This window comes from Coturnix japonica, chromosome 4, assembly GCF_054131305.1.
Source record: "Coturnix japonica strain WE chromosome 4, WE-NBRP24, whole genome shotgun sequence".
NCBI lineage: Eukaryota > Metazoa > Chordata > Aves > Galliformes > Phasianidae > Coturnix > Coturnix japonica.
In genome coordinates this window covers 45136522-45159017 of record NC_140666.1, presented here as the reverse complement: position 1 = coordinate 45159017, position 22496 = coordinate 45136522, and the positions used below count along the sequence as shown (strand labels likewise).

The window sequence follows — 22496 nt, the reverse complement described above, 5'->3', positions numbered from 1 at the left end:
CGAATGTAGCATTTTTATGTATGTATTGTGATGAAGCCACTGAGAATGTGGTGTAAGACATTGCTAAGTCAGAAAAGAAGTGTCCCCTGCTGGTGAAAATTTAAAATATAAGCACTTAACAATAGTGGATGAATAGAAAAGAACTAAAATACAGGAAAATCCTGGACAATGAAAATCTCTGTAGATATAGTCACTCAGATTCCAGATACTGCAGAAAATTTGTAGGTACCTCATAAAACAAGTACTGATATATGCTCAGACTGCTAAAGGTGTTTTGCCCATGAACGTAAAAACAAGTGGGAGGCCAGCAGATAGGATCTATCTGAATCACACTGAGCATAATTTCTTGTATTTTTCTTCTGCAGAGCATACTGCGTTTCCCAAACCTTGCAATTTCCATGATGCAAATCATAGAAATATGCTGAGGGGAATGTAATTAACATTTATATACATATGTACATTTAACTAAGTAAAGAAGGTGATTTACCCTGGTTGTCCATTCTGAGACTAATAATATTTTATCTTCTTTGTAACAGGTAAATATTCCATTTCAAACGATTGCCTGAAAGAGCTGCAGAGCATTTCAAAGGTAAGGTCCTTAAAAAAAATGATCATTCCTTCTGGTTCCCCAAGTAGAAAAGAAAATGTAGAACATGAATTCTTTCTGACTACCTGGTTCATATCACTGGAGACTGTATGCTTTGTAGTCAAAGAAAGTATCGATTAAATTAATCAACATAGAGGTATACTTCTTGTTTGGGAAGCTGTGTTTACATTTAGAAGGAAAATGTTCACTTTTGTCTTCTTAATAAACAGAATTAATCTGATAGCTGCAGAAAAAAAAAAAGTCGAGTATGACAGTAAAATATTAAAAGCTTGTTATGTTTTGATCATGCTTCTTCCTCCTTCTGCAAGATTAGAAGGATACAGTTAGACTACTAGAAAATTTCAAATGCTTATCATCAGGTAAATTTTTCTTTAGAATGTGACAACTTATTATTCTTTTTTACGAATACAGTCTTAATTTTAGGAAATGTAATTTTGATTTCATTTTGGAGCACTTAATTAATTTTGCAAAACAATTTTTTAATTGAATTGTGCAGTATAACTCAGTGCATATTGTTTTTTGTGGTTCTTCACTGTTCTGTAAGTACCTCTTCTGTAGCATGAATAACTGTTAAAATGTGCATTAATATCCTCCCTAAGGAGAATATTGCTGTGTTAGCAAATGGGATTCAAGGATATACTGAGATTGTTATTTGTAAGCCATCAAGTTAGGGTGGATATTATAGACACTGTGATCTAGGTTTGGGGTTACTATCAAGAAAGACAGCAAGAACAATCATGTTATTGCTCCACTGGAAACTCTAGGAGCCTAGAGTTTTCATGCGTGTGCTGATGGGGATAGGAGATCCTGTTAACTACCTGTTTGCCATAGTTTTCAATGTTGCCATTTCATTTTCCAACAACAACAAAAAGTTTTCATAATTACCCCAACCTCCTAATTACAGACACTGTTGAGGATAGGCTTTTTTTTTTTTTTTTTTTTTTTTTCTTTCTGTGTCTTCTTGTAGGAGAAGGAGAAGTTCTGGGGATTTTGCCAGATGTGATCTGAGTACAGGGTTCTTTATAGAATAAAACTGGGTGGGTGGGGTTTCTCTTGAGAGAAAATCCTAAGAAAGAAAATCATTATGTTCTGAGTGAGAAAGTCAGAGGTTCAACTTAGAAGACAGTAAGACCCAGAATGGGGTGAGGACTTCAAATCTGGTACAGTGTCCCAGAAGAATGCCTGTAATGTTCAGTCTTTTGCTATTCTGGCTCCAGTGGGGCTATCAATTTTTTATACTTTTAAGACTTCCATTTCAAAAACTCTTTTAGAAATCTCTTTTTTCTTCTTAGTTGAAATCCCAGAAACTGTTTGTCACTGTGCTTCCTAAATTCCTATTTTTTTCACCCGTGAAGCTTAGATTCTACAGAAAACTCCAGATATTCAGTAACCTACTGGATGTAAATCAGTATTTACATCAGTTATGATGTAAATCATAATGCTACAAAAAGGTTCCTTGTGGGTGTTTGTGTCTGTTTATGTATGACAGACTTGTGTACCAAGTTTGGTCCTTTCTTCACTTTTTCTTTTCAGGCCTTGTATATACAGATATATAATTAAATGAGGTAATTTGTTACTTTCTGAGGTACCTCTGATAGACTTTGGTCATGTCAGTGTTCACTGATGGAAAATCTTGCAGTGAAAGTTCAAAAAAGAAACTTAAAAGTAAAAATATGAGATAATATTTAGAAACAAAAACAAAACAAACAAACAAACAAACAACACATAAAGGAAAAGAGGAAGGAGAAAGAGAGATAAGTGAGAGTGACATACTCCAAGGTCCTATTTGAATGCTACTGAGGATGGCGGCCAGGAAAAACATCTCTGAAGGACATAAAGTATCAGAAGGAGAAAATACATGCCACATTTCTGACAGGTCCAGCTAACTATAGAAAAAAACCCTATTCAGCAAAGAAGGTGAAGGGAAGAATAAAAATAATGACATTACAATCCTCTTGAGAGGTCTTGTTTTGTTTATTAAATAAGCTACTCTAGTAAGATAAGTAATAAGAACTGCTTAGTCTGGCAGTGTTAATTGATGCTGTCCTGGGAGTTTATTGTTATGTATTAGCTTTTTTGTCCTTTCATGTAAAGATGTCAGCACATCGTACCTGACAGGATGTGTTGTATATTATAAATTATTCTAATTGGGATAGAAAAAATGCTATCAGTTCTTGCTACAGTGCATATCTCAAGCTTGACTGTAATTTATACATTATATTAATTCTCAAGTATCAGGTTTGCCTTAGGGTGTATTTTTTTTTAATTAACATTGTTTCTGTGAAGTAGCTGAATGAAAAAGAACTGACATAAGGTATATTTATTCTTTTCAGTTATGGTTTGATAATATGGATATATTTCCCCACACAAATACTAATGAATACATATACACGATATTTAAGTGACAGGAAGCAAGGACAAGGGGCAAGAGGAATAGAACCTTTCAAACCTGTCATATGAGGTGCTTAAAGCAGAGTTAAGCACAGTCTTGCGCTCTTCCTTGAACAAGGCTAGTATTGACAGCAGTGCTATAAAGCAAAGACAGGGACAGGAAAGGGCAAGTGTCACTCTATCTTTCATTTTATCAAGTGAGTACATAAAATAGAAGGATGGGCATATCTAGTAAAAGCGGTTATATCAACCTGTATTTTCCTCCTCTGCAGTTCTGAGAAAGTCTTAGAGAAAGTCTTAGAGAAAGTATAAGGCAAAAGGAACAAATTTCAATGCAGTGAGTTATTTCACTGATGCTATTTTAATCCTGAGAACAATTATTTTGAAAGAAGATAGCAGCCTATCCATCTGAATTCCATTAGCATAGTAAGAAAGTCAGTAGCCACTTCAATGTATAAAACAATTTGCAAAACATTTTTATTTTACATCTTCAAGATAAAGTAGTGGATATTTCTTCTGAAGTTCAGTAAAAAATTGTAAAATAAAAATAAATACTTACATTAATATTTTTTGTAGCCCAATTGAGTAATCAACTGTGTTCTGTTTAGGGCCAAACTTTCTACATGGAACACTTGAAATATTGTTTTAACTGGCAAAACGTGATGGAAGTTTCTTGAGGATAAATATATGCTAAATACTTATTTATGACACAGCTTATTGCCTAAGTTTTTTCTCCCTAAAGACTCATCTAATGACTATTACAACATTTAAGTTATTGGCTAATTATTATCTGTGCATTAGATAGAATTGGGAATACAAGTATGTACAATACATTTTATTTTAAAACTTATATTTGCGAAGCAGAGTTGATTGCCATTTTCAGTTATGTACCTCTGCCATTTTCAGTTATGTGACTATTTCTGTCTCTTTCCTTAAGACAGAAATAGCTGTTGTGATGGAAAAAAGATAAAGGATCTGTGGTTGAGCAAATTAGAATCTCTTGACAGAGTTATGTAGTGGGTTTCAAAGGACCAAACTGAGCTGGGAGCCCAGTTTCAGAAAAAATCAATGTGACTTAGGAGATGATGTCATTTAGTAGACAAAAAGATTTGGGCATGATCCATAAATGCACTTAGGCTTTGCAATACCTAATATTCAGAACAAGCTGTAAGCACCTACATTCTTCATATAGTGCACGGAAAGAGTTAAGCTCTTGAGAATGTGATACACAGTCAAAAACAGCCAGAGCAGAGAGTTACATATAGTTAGTCTTTGGGAAATCCTAGGGTACAGAGAAAATGAGTCAAGTGACAGGATATATTACCCTCTCGGTGCTTAAACATAATGCTACCAATTGATTCAGGGTGACCAAACCTTCTTCTTTCTGTAGGAAATAGAACTGTGGTTACCTATTTAAAAAATTAATAGGTGATTTTGCACTGAAGGGTACAATTAATATGTCCACTATACACAACAATCCTATAACTGACTGTGTTAGAACCACTGCGGGTTGTATTAGTATCTCCTCACATTTTAGAAATATTACAAGATACCATTTAATATATTCTTTCACGAGCAGAATGATATATAATGAAGGATGATGGAGCATTCAAGCTTTTCCCTTTCTATGCCTAAGAAAACTGACTTTCTCACCTTCCACTGGGTGAAGACCACAATTATTAGCAGTGAGTTAATTGAACAACAGAACTTCCCTCAATGCTGCTGAGACTGACTCAAAGAGAGAAAAGAAAATTAGTTCTGGTTCTGTGAAAAATAGAGTATGAATCAGCTGTTATGCGTTTAACATATCATATATGTTTTGTTTTACATTAAATGGCACTTAATTCACTGATTAGAAGAGTGATATGGGACTTCTTCTGGTCCATCTTTGGACACTCAATCCTAATTAAATAGTCTAGATTGACAAAGAATTCATTAATTTCTATTCTTGTCATACATAGATGAAGCATATAGATTCAGCATCATAACTTCAAAATATTTACTATTGAATTGTTTATTGATTCATTGAGAGACCAGAAATATTCAGTCTTTGGTCACTCCTGTCTTCTGAACTGTACATGGTCTAGCACTCAGAACTGTATAAAATTTTTTTAAATGCTATCTCATTCCTTGTCCTTGGAGTGAGGACATTTAGTATGAAAGTGACTTATTTAATGCTTTTTAATAATGGGAACAAATCCCGAATCAGCTGCTGTTTTTTCTTTTGAGGTCTTTGGGTTGGTTTTTGTTGTTGGTTGCTTGTTTGATTGTTTATATTAGCAGCTGGATTTACATGAAGCCTCTACTGAGAAACAGAGCTTAGCCATAGAAAGTATCTTGCTGACCTCACTTGCACAACAGCAAGAAAAGACAGGAATCATCTTTTTCCTTTTCATGTTAGCATTTGCCATGATAACTCAGGGATCAAAATTTAAATTCCTACAGTGCATCCAGGGGAAACAAGTAGCAGTCTCTGTCAGGAAGCGTCTTGGAGTTTTGCTTATTTTGTCTCTCTGTCTCTGAATATTTATTTCACAGTTTAACCTTCTGGTTATGCAATTTTAAGATGCCATATAATAGTTGCTAGCACAAAAGACTTGAGAAAATGCCTGTCATATTATTGTTACACAATTTGTGGACTGTAGCTGTCAGTAATCCCAGAACACATTCAGCATTGTATCAGGAATAAATGACAAGTAATTCTTATGAATGACAAGTATTCTTAATGGGAGATAATTTAACAGTTTAAGTATGAACTCATTTAAAGGTATTGCATCCTACTCTAAATAAAACAAGAACAGTCAAACAAGAAAATATTTGTATTATTCTTACCAAATACTGTAATACACTTAAAGTTATTTATGTAGACATAATAGTACACTAAAGTGATGATGTTTACTTCTGCCACTCTCAAAATGGAGTTCAGAATTGTACTGCCAAAGCAGCACCATACATACGTACATAATGCTTATCAATAGAGGTAATGAGGCATCTGAAATATGCGTAGCTGCATTTCATTTATTTCTTTAACTTCTTTTTACAGAACAGAGTTCTTCCTTGCAGCCCCAGTTCTGAGTGGATAAAAACAGCCAAGGGAGGGTTAATATGCATGGCTGCACATTTTTGTTATTGACATTTCATTCTTGTGCTATCTTTCCTTATTTATTCTATCATGCACTTCAATTCAACAAAACAAATTAAACCTGAAAACATGTTTGTTCTTCTCTCTTCTTTTATTAGTACCTGAGGTCTTATTTTCAGAGCTGTGCATGGAAGTTTCAGAAACAGTATGACTCTAGCTCACTGATGGTAGTAAGAATGACTCAAGGTTTTGCATATGTTCTATATAAGTTGTCAGGAGTGCCTGTTAGGAGGAAATGGAGCCATAGTGCATACCTGAAAGGGAAATAAAACCCCAAACAAAGCAAAAGTAATTATTTCCCTCTGAAGGGATCTACTTATTACGTACTCATAATGGGATGAAAATCCTCATTGCATTGCCCAAATATAAGGAATATGAGTCTTGGCCTAACATGTTCTCTTTCTCTTTTAAGATTCACACACACACACAAAATTGTAGTATCAGTCATTCTAGCTGCTGACATAGTGTTTCTTACATCCTGGTACCCTAGCCATATTGATCTAGGGTAAATACTGGGACTTAAGATTTGATCATCAAAGTATCTATACAATTTCTCATTTCATTATAGTTCAGCCAAGAACTGTTTTATGCTAATGCATTATATTGACTTTCCTTCTAGTAAATAAAGATTTCCAAGGAGGATATGCCACAACCACTCTGGGCAGCCTATGCCAGTACTCTGCCACCCTCACAGCACAGAAGTGCTTCCTGGTGTTCTGAGTGAACCTCTTGTGCTCCACTTGGTGCCTGCTGCCTGTTTTCCTGGCACTGGGCACCCCTGAACAGAGCCTGGCTCTGTCCTCTTTGCATCTACCCTTCAAGTGTCTGTATGCACTGATGAAATCTTTCTGAACCTCTTCATATCAAGGCTGAACAGGCCCAGTTCTCTCAGCCTTTCCTTCCTGGAGAAATCCTCCAGCCCCTTCTTCATCTAAGTGGTCTTTCATGGGATTCTCTCCACTATACTATGCTTTACTGGAGGGTCCATAACTAGAATCAACATAGAATTATAGAATCACCAAGACTGAAAAAGACCTCTAACATCATCCATTCTGACTGTCCACCTAACACCAATATTTCCCACTAAAACATGTCCCTCAGTACAGAGCAGAAACTAGAAACAGTACTCCAGGTGTGGCCTCACTGACTTTCAGTGATGCTGAGTAGAGTAAAAGGATCACTTTTCTTCAGCCCTCTAGTAACACTTCACCTAATGCAGCCAAGAATATGCCCTTAGCCTTCTTAGCTGAAAAGACAAACAGCTGCTTTATGTTCAAGTCAGTTTCCACCAGGATGCTCAGATCCTTTTCTATAGAGCTGTTTTCCAGCAGGATGTCCCCCAGCACAAACTGGTGCATGACTGTGCAGTTCCCCTTGTTTACCTTCATGAGGTTCTCATGGCCAATTTCTCCAGCATGTCCAAGTCTCCCTGGATGAGAGCATGACCATTTGGTGTATCCATCACTCCTCCCAGTTATGTGTCATCAACTGACTTACTGAGTGTATACTCTGCCCCATCATCCAGATCATCAGTGATGATGCTGAACTGGACTGGATCCAGTATTGACCCTTGGACAATACTGCTTGTGACTAATCTCCAAGTTGTCTGTGCCACTGACTACTATTATCTGGGCTGGGCATCCAATTTTAAATCCACTTCACTGCCACCCAGCCCTCATGCCAGCAACTTCTCTATGAAGATCCTCTGAGGGGACATGGTTGAAGGACATACTGAAGTCCATGAAGACAATATCCATTGCCCTCTCTGCATTCATCTGGCTTTTCATTTCATTGTGAAAGCTTATCAAGTTTCTCAAGCATTCTTTTCTCTTATTTTCATTGATACAGTATGATTATATCATGTACATTATATGAACATTATAAAGATTATTTCCTAGCAGTCTAAATGGCAAAGAGATAATTCCCTTATTTTTCTGATTGGTTTCAGTCAGATTTTGCATCACTTACTTTCCTATAATGGTCTTCATTTTTAACATTAAAAGCATGAGCTTCTCACAGCTGACACAACTTCACAGTCAAACTGACAGTTCTCTTGCTTTAATACCAAGGCTTTGTATACAATCTGAGACTTTTTCTCTATATGATTTTTCCCTTACAACATTACGATCAATTGGCTGTCTCCCAAGACCAAGTTGTGTGAGTTCTCCATCAGACTTTTTTGTATTTAGCTCTGTGCAGGTGTATTGGAAGCCAAAGGAAGACAGCCTACATGTAAAGTAGAGAATTTATTATCAGTTGGGTTCTTAAAAAATTGATCAGAGAGTTATTATTACTCCACTTGTGATGACCGTAACACTTTTAGTTCAAATTACACATGATTAAGACTATTAACCAAATCTTTTCAGTATCTAATACTTTCTCTGGCACTACATTCACTTTTTCTGGGCTCCTGTGGCTCCTGAGCCCCGTGAGTTTGTTCTGAAGGGAGAGGGTTATTGCTATCCCAGTCCTGTGCCAGAAATTTGAAGTTCATAGCGCAGAAGTGTCTTCTTCTCCTTGCCAGAACAAATGATGTTTACTATTACTATTTCTTCTCTTCAGGTTCTGTGTTGGAAGCATTATGTTTTTGTTAGTGTTCATACCTTTTATCTTTTGTCATTTGTTTGCAATAGTCACTGCATGTGTTTTTTCACAAACATCAGACTCTTGCTTTTCATTCACCTTGTTACTCTTGACACTCCTCCAAGGTTCTTGATAGCCAGTAATTGACTGGTTGGGTTGTCTGTTACCCTCTGCTGTTGTTCTGTTTGTGTACTTAAAGGATTCAGCATTTATGTCCTTTCCAAGTCTGCATTTTAATCATAGGTCATAGGTCATCATAGACCTCACACAACAAAACTTCACTAAGCTAAGCAAATGCTAAATCAAAGTAGATAACAGCAACTTGGTTACTCATAGTTTTGATTACAGGTAAGCAAGCTAAAATAAGGTTCTTGGCAGGCTGAAGGAAGTCCAGACAAGGCCTGACTAGGCTTCTGTGGTCAGCATATCCCAAAGCCTCAGCTCGCTGTGAGAGCACTGTGATGCAAGGCTACAGTTGCTTTGTGCTTTAGTTGATGAGGACTTAATATACTGACCATAAGGTGTTTTCCTGTGATTTTATTACATATTGTAATCCAGTTTTGCATTAGAGGAGTTAAAACTGCATTTCAAGGCATGACAACATTATTTTCCTACTGCAGATTCAGTGCAGTTCTGCTGTGGCAAGATTTGATAGGCTAAACTGCTTCATAAATCTGTCATCTCTTCTGACCCCTTAGTTACATGACTTTGGCTTTAACTGACATTTTTTGCACATTTCTGTGTTATCAGTTCAGTGAAACATGTCCCTGAGAAATGCAATCAAATAAAATCTGCTCATTCTTGTTTGGAAAATTCTTGTGATCATGAGACATTTGAATTCCGTGGTCCCAAAGTGATAATCTTCCCACTTAAAAGTGTATGCAAGCTTAGCAAGGCAGCAGTGCTAGGAGGATGATATTTTTATATTGTATGTTACTTTATAGGCTATTTTTTGCACTTTGGTAATTGCACAGTGAGTCTTGGATTATGCAGCATTCACCTTAAAAAAAAAAAGGGTGTTTAAAAGTAAACTCCTACATTTATATTTGCATGCCAGAATACCTACACTACCATTTAGAAGTGCTAAGTGCTTAACATCTTCCAGTGAAATCAGTGAAAATTGCTGAATGTATCCTGCTAATAATAGTGGTATTGTTCTGGTATGGAAGAGTAACACAGTGCAGTGGTCTGTGTTTTTATCATCATCCAGACAAGCAATTGCTTCTGAGGTATTAAATATATCACTGCTTTTTCCCAATTTCCTATTTTTAAAATAGAAGTAGTATTTTCTAGTCTGATCTTTATGAATGATGTCTGGTGGAAAAAAAATAAATAAAATAAAGAAGAGCTGCATTTTAACAGGGGAATTTATATTGTGTATTTGGGTTCTGAACTCAATAAGGAATCAATTCCATTTTTCACAATTTTTAACTAAATTCTTCATATGCTTAGGATGGCTGGGTTTTGTTTCATTTTAATCCTTGTGCTCTTCCTTTCTCTCATTCATTCATACCCATAAATACCTCTTTACTGGACTACGGTTGGAATTACACTGGAAGTTCAACTCATTCTGCTGAGTGCAGGCTCTGCTTGGACAGAAAATGTAGTGTTTTGAGTCTTTAACTAGAGAAAAAATTACTTATATTTGAATGCTGATTATAGAGAAGTTAAGAAAAAAGTCATAAGGAAAGTGTTGATGATAAAAAAGCCACTATAGTTTCTGTGGATTTTTTTTTTTTTTTTTAATGTAAGCTTTTCTCTGAAAACTTAGCAGAGTATTGATGCTCTGATGTTTGTCAAAATACTATAATTCAGGAGTCTTCATCAGCATCATTTACAGCTATAATGTGCGGCATGGATTTTACTTTTAACCTTTTATCTCCAATATCTTTCTTGCTTTTGGCAGAGAATTCACTAAGCTTTTATGTTGCCCAGTTTTACTATTTTATTGCTTCATTTATTTTTAAATATAGAACATCAGAAAAAAAAATGCTTTTTAACCAGTTCTGAAGTATAACATTTTTAAAATTTCACAATAGCAGTTGAAATCAGCAGCATATCACGGTATGTACTGGAAGATGGAGCAAGGGTCGAGAACTTGCTATGTGTTGTTGAATGCCCTCAGTAGCAGGTTAAAGAATTTTGTGTGTTCTCTTTCTGGCCTGTCATGTGTTGAAAAATGACACAGCTTCAGAACTATAGGTATGCAAGATGATCCTTACAAACCACCACATACTAATTCAGGAAGAGGTACAGCTGTTTTCTGGACTTCCACAACACTTCTACATTTATTAGAATCATAACATATTAAAGTCACCTCCCGGGTTGGTGACTAAGCCACCTTTCTTGGCATACCAGAATACAGTGGGATTATCACCTCTTTCTCCTGTTGGCTTCACTGTTTCTGTTACAAGCCAGAATGCCATTGGCCTTCTTGGCCACCTGGGCACGCTGCTATTTCATGTTTAGCTGAGTGTCAACCAACGCCAATGTAGGAAAAGTTGGCATTACTGCTGAACAACAAGCTTGAGAAACTACAATGTAAATGAAAGACGATTTCTGGGTGGAATGAAAACTGAAGTGCATTTTTTAAGGCAGATTTACAACCAAGTTCTCTAATATTCTTCCTTGGATTTTGCATTTGCTTACTTCTTTTTAGAGGGTCATCCTTCTGGTTGCTTTATTTTAGTAAACAGTATTTGATCTTGATTTTGGTTTTCCAAAAACACATTTGTAAAGGGCTTGAGTATACTTATGAAAGAAGCGCTCACCTGCTTTTGCTTTTCTACTTCTTTTTTCTACTTCTACTTCTACTTCTTGTTCAGCCACACATATTTTCTGCCTTTTTCAAGAATCACATCAAACTAATACTAAAACTAATTTAAAAATGACATACCTGAGCACAGTATGGGATTTTCTGAAATCTACAGATGGGGAATACTCTCTTTTTCAGTTCAAGAAAGTTGCTATGATATGATTCACATGCCTGACAATGTGAAAACTAAAGTGGATATAGATTAAATATCATACTTACATTTAACCATTTGTTTTTGTTTTTTTGTTTGTTTGTTTATTTGTTTTTATTTCATTATTTAAATTTATTTTCAGTCAAGCTGTCAATATGAGACAAATTTCAAGAGAAATTGTGTAACTTTTGGAAATGAATTTTTCAAGTAATCTTTATTTATTTTTGTATTTGAGTTTAAATTCTTTTCTTTTTTCTATTTTTTTTGTCCCTGAAATATTTCAGAACTACTTCCCATATGCAAGGTGTTTCTGACAGAATTAGATGTCCTTTACATATCTTAAAGTGTTTACATAACTTGTACTACTGTAACCACTGAGCCTTATTTTCTTGAGGCTAAACAATCTCATCTTTCTTTTATGTCAGATGTTTCAGTCGCATAATCATCTTCATTGCCCTTCACTGATTTACACCAGTGTACCCGCATTTCTCAGGTCAGAGAGAGAGGCCAGACCTGAACATGGCCCTCCATGTGTGCTCTCAGTAATGCTGAGTAAAGAAGAAGGATCACACTTCTTAATCTGCTGGTAATTCTTTGTCTAATGCTGCCCAACAGGCTGTTTCCTCAAGGGCCCCTGCACAGACCTGTTGCAAGTGCTGTCCATCCAAGTGTCCAGATCATTAATGAAGTCGTTAGAACAGCATTAGCCCCGTGCTGACCCCTGAGGTACACCACTAGTCACTGGCCTCCAGCTTTTTCCTGTGTTGTTGACTGCAAACCTTTGAGATCAGTTACCAGTTCACTTCACTGTCTATTTCTGCACTGCTACCAGTCACCTGTCATTTCCTCCACTTCTTGTATGTTTTGTTTTCATGTATAAATTCCATGTATAAATTCATCTATATGGGCCTGTCTCCTTTGTGTTTCTGCTCGTCAGTCCATTCTTAAGTCTGGAGACAGTGATACTTTAAACAGCTCTTCTGGAATATATCTCATGAGATTCTCCCAAGCAGGTCGCTGAACAAGCCAAAGTAATTTGGAGTCCTGGGCTGTATTTTTTTTTCCCCTAGTCTTTTTCTTTCAGGGAACTCCACCATCTATTGGTCACTGAAGCCACCGCTACACCCTACCTTCACATTCCTGACCAAGGAATGAGGGAATGAACAGAGTATCTCTGGTATGCAATATATGGCCCCAGACTGAAATAGAGCATTCTGTTCCTTACAGAGGTTTAAAATTCGAGATTCTAGTCTCAATTCTTGAAAGATAAGTTTATAGGATACTTGTAAATCCTATTTATTGGATATGAGATACATTCGTGAATTTTCTGGGAACTATTCATTCACATAAAAATGCATTCTGAGCATGCACCTCTAAGACCAAACTACACATATTTGGGTGTAGCATATAAACATATATTTACAAATGTTAAAAATCAGTATGCATTTAAATTATATATGTATCTGAATAAAATAAATTTTCACACTACATAAAATCAATGTCGTGATTTTGGAATGTACCATAATCTTTTTTGTTTTGTCTTAAGTTACATTTTTAAATAATGGATGCTCTTTAGACTGAAGTTGTTTTTATAGTTGAAGTCAGACAGATTCTAACTACCTTTTTTTTTTCAATCCATCACTCCACCTCCTGTAATTTTCTTCAAAATAGCAGACAAACAAAGCCATAAGTTTTTCAGACACTAAGAAAATACACAGTGCTTGGTGCTCCTTGTGTTGGCTTTACAGCAGCAGTTAATTAACAAATGCTATTCCCATAGCGAGTCTGCTATGTTTGATCTCCGTGTGCTGAGATATTTGACAAGATAGGTGCTATATCTAGCTTGATTTTTTTTTTTCTTAATCAAAAACATCAATTCTAATGTCAGCTTACTCAAAACACAAGGGCTGAGGAGAGTCTAATATTTGCTAACTGGAAAAAGACAAAGAGAGTATTGGGAACATGATTATTCTCAAGCTTCCAGTTACATACTACAATCAATGAAGGTTTAAAAAATAAATAAACAAGAAAGCTGGTGAGACATCTGTGTCAAAATACACTAATGCACCAAATTGGTATGGATTTCACTGGGAAAAATCATAACGCTATTTCATGCTCCAGGTATACTGAGTAAACTAGATCTACTCTTGCTCCTTCCCCCAGCAGAAGCATAAATATTCACTGATGTGAGAGAATATTAGGTAGGCATAGAAGGAAAATATATCCATCTGTTTTCTCTTTTTTCAAATTGACAGCTTGGTCATACTCTATTCCTTAGAAACTATATCGTGTCTCTTTATTGATTGGTACATAGTACTTACTGTCTATTTTCAGGGTCCAACTTTTTGACTAATACGCAAGTTAAACGAAACCTGAAACATGTTGAGGAAGCAGGTGTCTCTGTTTTTGTTTTTTTTTTAAAGGTTTTGGAAATTTTGCCATTATTTTTAGCAGCAAATATTGTTGATGAGGAAATTACATATGAGTTTAACTTTGATATTTGCAATTAATATGATGGGAAGAATATTAAGAACTTTTTGAGGAAACCTGTTCTATTAGAATTATCCACAACTATACTAAAACATTTTGAACCTGGAAATGACATAGAAAGCAAATTCATGTTTCTGAATTCCTACTTCATACACCATAATTTATTCTTATACTAGTAAGTTATAGATCTCTGCTGCCTGTAAAGAACTTATTGTTTAGAATACTAAAATATAAAAGAATTGTTCGTATCATTTCTTTTTGTAATTCAGGAACTTCACGTGTAGGACTTGGGAATATTTTTATTTGCCCTGAGATGGTTTTGTTTGCTTGTTTTTTAAATTCCAATACTTGAACAACAAATCTTAAGGTCAGAGTTCTTCAAACCTCATTCCAGTAAGGTATTAATTTATATGTCAGTCAAGACACATAACACATTGGCTTTTTTAATTCACAGAAAGAACTCTGCTTATTCTGTAGATCTGTTTATAGATAGAAAACTGTCATGGGCTTAGTCAAAATAAAAAGATTAGAAAGGTAATTCAGAATCATCTGACCCACAATCTATAATATATAATTTACATTTTCAAAGATGCACAACACAATTCTTTGTTCATGTCCATACAAATTAGGAGTCCAACAATCATCGCTCCCCCTTCCCTTGACCTGTTGTTCTCACTTTTAATGCCAGTCAGGAACACAGCAGTACTGTAGCATACATATCATAAGCATCGTGTAACTTGAACTTGTTTGTCTGACAGTGATTGTAGAGCAGCAGTTTTCTGCAAACTAGTCTGGAGAAATTTTTCATGTAGCATTATTATAATATATATGCATATGGAACATCTGTGACATTACAGCATATCTTCTGTAGTAGCAAGTCATTTTCCAAGGGCTTATCTCTTCTACAAACTGCAATCTCTAACATTTTTCCTGTTGATGTTTCTCAAGGTTTTTCTACACATTTTGCAAAGTCTTTACCTGGGTGCTTCATTTTATCTTACTTTACTTTTTTCAATACTGAATACCCTAAGACAGGTCAATTATAGGAATGTCTTCATGTGAAATGCAGATTAAGAAAAGAAGTTAGAATTGGTTCAAATAAATAAAAAATAAAAAATCCCACCAAAATAGATATTCCTTAAATTATTTGGGCAGTAAGAAACCGGATTAGGTTTAACAAAAGCAAGTGTAGAGTCTTGCACCTGGGTAGAAATAATTGCATGCACCAGTACAGGCTGGGGGAAGACCTGCTGGAGAGGAGCTCTGCTGAGAGGGACCTGGGCGTCCTGGTGGATGACAGATTGGCCATGAGCCAGCAGTGTGCCCTTGTAGCCAAAAAGGCCAATGGCATACTGGGGTGTATTAAAAGAAGCGTGTCCAGCAGGTCGAGGGAGGTGATCCTCCCCCTCTACTCTGCCCTGGTGAGGAATATCTGGAATATTGTGTCCAGTTCTGGGCTCCCCAGTACAATAAAGACAGGAATCTCTTGGAAAGAGTCCAGCAGAGGGCCACTAAGATGGTGAAGGGCTTGGAGCATCTGCCCTATGAGGAGAGACTTAGGGAAATGGGTCTGTTTAGCCTTGAGAAAAGAAGGCTGAGAGCGGACTTGATCCAAGTTTATAAATACCTGAGGTGTGGGAGCCATAGTGGTGAGACTGGTCTCTTTTCCGTGTTGCGTGGGGACAGGACTAGGGGTAATGGGATGAAACTGGAGCATAGGAAGTTCCACACGAATGTGTAGAAGAACTTCTTTACAGTGAGGGTGACTGAGCACTGGAACAGGCTGTCCAGAGAGGTGGTGGAGTCTCCTTCTCTGGAGATATTCAAGACCCGCCTGGATGCCTACCTGTGTGACGTGGTGTAGGGAGCCTGCTTTGGCAGGGGGGTTGGACTCGACGATCTCTAGTGGTCCCTTCCAACCCCTACAGTTCTGTGATTCTGTGATTCTGTGATTCTGTGATTCTGTGATCCTCTGTATGGGTCTTTATCTCCAGAAACTACTGAGTATTTCTGGAAGTAAGGCTGAAGGCACAAAGGATTTTGTGGTCTAGTCTAAGAAACCTGATCTTTTAATTAGTACTGTTTAGCAAATTTACAATGCACATCATAGAGCAGCATTTTGCTAAGGCCTTTTATCTATCTGTTTTCCAAACAGTATGCCCTCATTTTATAGACTGAGCCAAAACCAAATGAACAGAAGATATCTCTGCCCAACTGCTCATTTAACTCTACTACATACTGATCAGCAAAATAAGTAAACTTATTGTAAAACTGTAAAAAAGAAATATGCAAGAGAGAGACCCGGTCTTTTTAACATCAAAATTTAACTGGAGCTGCGGGCTTGCCAGCCATTGAAAAGCTGTTTTGTGTGAGTTGCATGCCATAGTTAAGTATCTCACATCTATGATCTCTCATAGAAGATACTGAGGTGAGTGAAAGCAGTTGGGAATATGTGCATTTGTGAACTCTGCTTCCTATTTAAATGCACGTGATTTTGCTAAGCAATTCATTTGTCCACATCTGCTACTCTAGGTTTTAAAAATACTTACCTTGGAACAGTTCTAACTACTGGAGAATGTGGAACAGATTATTCTTACTTATCCCCTGTTTTAATCTAGGTTGTTCATCAGGTAGCCTCTATTCTTATTCACATTCTTATTTCTGTATTTTTGGATTCCTAACTTTCTCGCAGAAAGAGATTACTGTGCCTAAAGAGTTCACCTTTGAAAGTGTCAGTAGTGTGCTAGTATGACAGGTAATGAGGCAATTTGGCAGAACATCAGAAACTAATTGAGCTCAGCTCACATCACTGCAGCTTTTTCAACTGAGGCTCCCTTATAAAACAACCAGTAGAATTACATTAGACAATATGACATGTACAATTTTAATTGGAAGTTCTAATTTAAAATATTTAAAGCATGTTTAGAATAATTTGTGAATCTACACAGACACATCCTTATCTAATTAATTAAGTCTGTTCAGTGGATCGTATAATGACTGTCAGAAATACAAAGTATTGAAGTCTCTGCACATATAAATATTCAAGTTACATTCAAAGAGAAGGGATTTAGCTTTAGTAGAAAGAAGGTCTTACCCCTGCACATAGGTAGGTAATATTAACATGGAATTTTATATGTTAGTTGTTAAAATATGTAAGTACTGTTAAAATACTGTCGAATTTAGAAAGTTGGGTTTTGATTAGAACTTTAAAACATCTTAAAGTTCATTGAATTAATTGTTACATATTTAATATTAATCTCTGACAATACTGTATGATGTTACAAAAGCAACAGAAAAAAACAAAAACAAAAAAGAAAGCATGCCTTGGATAAAATGTTAATATTTATATAGCATTCTAATTTACATTGCAAATCATTTGAATATTTGTCACATGCGATGTTTGCATTTAACACTGGAATTGTAATTGCAAATCTGTTAAATTTTCTGTAATAAAGTCTCCTGTAAAATAGAATAGAAAGTTTGTAAATCTACATAGGTAGCTGCTGTTTGATTCATATCCTTTTCATGGCTTTCTTGTTATGATTCACTCTTACTGTTATTACTTATTCTTTGAGTTACTTTTTGGGTAGTACACATATAATGATATTTCCTGCTAAATCATTCAAATCACAAATGAAAACATGGATATACCTAGAAATACATGCCATAATATGATAGAAAACCTCTTTGGAAGGAAGAAGAAATATTCTCTGTTTTTATGTGACAAAAGCTGCTGCTTATGTGGCTGAATTGATTTTATCTTAAAGTCATTGGTTAAATCAGTGGTAACACAGAGCAGAGCGAGGGCATCCTGAGTCACAGGAATGCATCCTCTTTATTGGCTTACATTCTCATGTTCTTCCTTTTTCTTTTTTTACCTTGTCTTTTGGGGAAATAAATAAATAAATAAATCACACAACATAATTTGTTGTACTTTGCAAGTCTGAAGTAGTCAGATTTCTTGTGAAAAGAAAAGAATGTTGCCTTAATCAAAATTAAATCTTCTTCGCATTTGGTTTGTTTTAATGTTTGTTTGTATTCCTGAATATTTCTGGCTTTAAAACAATGCTGTTTCTTTAATTTGTGATTTTGGTTTTGGATAGAGTTAATTTTCTCTGTAGAGGCCTGTGCGTTGCTCTGCTTTGGATATTTGATTAGAGTAATGGCCATAGCGCTCTGTAAGGATAGTTGCTGCAGAGCAGTGCTGCAAAGAGCCGAGGACATTCCTTGTGCTGCCCTGCTAGGTAGGGGCTGGGGTAGCACAAGGAGCTGGGAGGGGACAGAACCGGGAGAGCTGACCCAAACCAGACAAAGGGGTGTCCCACAGTATGTGGTGTGATGTAGGGTTAAAGGAGAGGGGAAGGAAGATGTTAGGAGTAATGATAAATGTTCTCCTAATAAACCTCCATACGTGATGACCCCTGCTTTCCTGCAAGTGTCTGGACTGCTGTTCAGGAGTGGCAAATGCATTCCATCCTTCACTTTGCTTGTGTGTGCAGGTTTTCCTTTACCTGGTCAACTCTTATCCTCAATCCATGAGTTCTGACAGGTCTAACTTTCTGATAAATAATTCTGGCAGATGGAACTGTCTTGTCTCAAAACCACAAAGCATTTGGAAAATGTGGAAACCACAGATGATTTTTTATCACAAATGCTGGACAAAGAGAAGGCTGAATTTAATTGAGAGGTGTCAGATATTCCTAACATTTCTGTGTACCTGTTCGTAATACCAGAGAAGAACTGCATCCTTATTTAAGGCTGGATATGGTATTATTATTTTCTCCCCAAACTCAGGGTATGTAAAATAAATTCATGAGCACATATTATCAAGCCAGACAAATGTTCTACACTTGTTTTCATTAGCTCCTTTTATATTTTGATAACTATTTACTAGTGATGGCAACTATGAATATCAATACCACTTTTTAAGAGCTGACTCCATCCAATTTCCATGATTGACTTTCAGGGTTTGAATGACTTGAGCACTGAAAGACTGCCTAAAAACATTGGATTGGAATGATTATCTTCATCTTTCATGGTAACTCTGTCAGGTTGTCTGAGAGTAATTGTGAAAGGAACGCAGGTCATTATTGAAATGAACATATGCCCATAATGGTTCCCTTGAAGCTGCTGACGTTTATTTGGTCAATAATCTGTCATGGAAAAAAAAAGGAATTCAATAGATTTTACTGTGAGATTGAACAAACCAAGTCTACTGTATTCCTGTATACTTTCACAAATAACATCTACTTTCCTCTTTAATTTTTAACATAAGTATACTAAAAAACAAATAAAATAATGAAATTCTGAGGGGATGTTTGTATTCCTCTGATTCACCTTTGAACTTATGAGGCCTTACAACTATATATGAGATATTCATCATAACATTTTGGGATAGAATAAAATGTAGGCCTTTATGGTATGAGATCACTTTTCCTACTACAGAATGTCAATTGTTACCATAAATTTTATATACTTTTCTAGTATTCTATCTTTTTTTTTTTTTTTCTGCTGTTAAAAACTAAATCCTTTTTATAACTGTTTGCAGTACTTCTTTATGGTTTAGTTGTAGTGTTTGTAAACTATTTTATTTTAATGCTATTTTTAAGTTATAAGTAATTGTAGGTAAATATATTTTTTTCAACTGTTTAGCTTCAGACATATGAAATGATCACTGTAACCTACTAAGGTTATTTTCTACCAAATATAGGAAATACTTGCTATTGTTGAACTCGCTATATTTATCCATTTCACTAATTAATCTGAAAAGTCCTGTTAAGTTTTTAACTGTTTGTATTTGACTGCATTAAGGCCAAAATTAAAAATTCTGTGTAAATAACGTAATTGAGATTACATTCTAATTTCCTTGTACAAATCACAAAGTAACAACTAAGATTTGCTAAACTGTTAAGTCTTTGAGTCCTATTAATTCTGGTGTGATTTTTTAGTTTTCACTAAAACATTTCAACTACACTGGCTCAATCTTATCTTGAATGCTTAAAAACATGAAGACCACTACTGCAGATTAATGATAGTTGTAATATGGGTAAGCTTGTTTTTCAGCTAAGTCATTTTATGTTATAAAGCATAACGTGTGTCCAGTGAAGGATGACTTGTGTCAGCTAAATCTGTAGCCTGAAGCAACACTTGGTGGGTTATTAGGTTATTACTTTAATCTAGTTATTGCAGCCTTGAAGCATGTATTCATAAGTTGAGGGTAAAAATGTCAAAAGCACAGTTGAGACTGATCACTAACAATTTCTAGGAACAGCAGAGGAGTGCCCCATGTAATTTCTTCTGAAGTTGATCAACTAAAATTGGAGTCATATTGACCGTGTGTTACTCTAATATTACTTATTTCTTAAAAATAACTTTTCTTTCTTTTGTGATAACTTCTTTAACTGGGTATTTACACACACACACAAATGTCGTTGTCTTTCAAAGAACTAAAATTAGGAAAAGTTAGATTTGCCTTTACCATTTGTTCATTAAATGAATACCAATGTTCACAGACTGATCTTACAGAACAAGATTAATTCTTTAATGCTCTACTAAAGAGCACTTAACAGCAAAAACAAAAAAGTTAATTTTGTCAAAAACAATAACTGTGTCTTTGATTACAAATACCTGAACTACAGCTTCCAGAAATTACAGACAGAATCACCAGCTGACTGAGGTTGGCAGGGACCTCTGCGTCCTTCTGCTTTGGACCAGGATCCAGCAGGGCTACCCACAGCAGCACACCATGGCTTATGTTCAGGTGGCCTCTGAAGGTCCATTCTTCAGCCTCTCTGAACAGTCTGTACTGGTGCTCCATCAACCACACAGCATAGAAGGGTTGCCTGATGTTCAGAAGGAACCTCCTTTACTCCTGTTTGTGCCCATTGCCTCTTGTCCTAGCACTGAGCACCACTGAAAACAAACTGACTTCATTTTATCGGCACCCTCTCATTTATATAGACTGATGAGTTCCCCCTGAGCCTCCTTTGATCCATACTGAACAGTCCCAGCTCTTTAGCATCTTTTGAGAGGAGTGATACTCCAATTCCTTCATTACCTTTATGGCCCTTTGCTGGACTTCCTCCAGTATGTCCACATCTCCCTTGTTGAAACTGGATACAGCACTGCACACGCAGACTGATCAATGCTGATTATGATAGTAGACAAAGGGTTAATAAAGGTACCTGAATTCCTGGGCCACTAAATACTGCTGCCCTTTCCTGGGAACAGATGTATCATGGGACTATCTGCCCCACTGCAGATGGGAATGACCAACCTCTGAATAAATGGAACAGGCTTGAGAATAATTCTAAAGTTAATGCTTTCAACTTTTATTCAGCAACATAGTTCTATACACACCTTCAAAGTCACATTAATTAATAGAATCAGAAATTGATTTATGAAGTTTATGTTACACAAGGCTTATCATTTAAAATATATTACTTGCAAAATCATAAGAAATACTGAAAAAAAAAAAAGAGCAATTAGTGAAGGAGTTACTTCTCAAAGTAGTGTAATATAGTTGTCTTCAGGAATATCTTCATTTTCATTTTAGGAAAGCTGAAAAAATATTGACAGCGGGCTGACTTTGTGCTGGCAAAATTTAAAGACCCACTGTTGACATATGTGTGTGTGTATTTCTTAAATAGGATTTTTTCAAGTCTGCATTGCAGTGCCATCACAGAGGTTTTGGGAAAAGGTGTTTTTTATTGGCTTTTAATAGCCATTCTGTCTAGTATAAAGAGATTACAATGTGAGAGTTTTTACTACAAAGTACTATAATATAATACTGGCTTTAGTGTGTTTCATAGGTTAGAATAATTCTGTCTCATTCATATTTTAAAGTAATTATGTCAGTCTGTGTAAATATGTGTTTATTCATGACATGTAGGTTTATTCTCAACTTTCAGTAATTATTGTAAATAAATGTTCAATCTGTAGCTACATTCAAAATTCACTGGTACCTACAAAATTATTTCATGATGTGCTTATTATTATCAGCATCTGCAGCATTTTTCACACATGCAGATTGTAATATTTTCTTACTTATTATATAAAAGCAAGAAAGGTCATATGTTTGCCTTGAACCATCGGTGTCTCTTCACCTTCTCTTCCACATGTGAGATCCGCATCCCATACTTTACTCCCTCCCTCAGATGAAGTCTGTTTTTCTCAGAGAAATGAACACCTACCTGATCTGGGTCTTTTACTAATAAACTTTTGGATCTATAGCAGAAGCTGGAAAATATTGGAATAATTCTTTAAAAATATGAGGCAGAATCATGAATCCATTATATTTCCTGATAACTACCTGTTA

The 22496-nt window shown here is 35.9% G+C and overlaps 1 long non-coding RNA gene across 1 annotated transcript in view; it reads left to right on the top strand.

Moving 5' to 3' along the window:
* Window positions 1–22496, top strand: part of LOC146761055 (uncharacterized) — a 370373-nt gene that overhangs the window by 191491 nt on the left and 156386 nt on the right. The window contains exon 3 of the long non-coding RNA XR_014945321.1: window positions 537–589. This is a non-coding gene — a long non-coding RNA (uncharacterized LOC146761055). The remainder of the gene's footprint in view (window positions 1–536; window positions 590–22496) is intronic.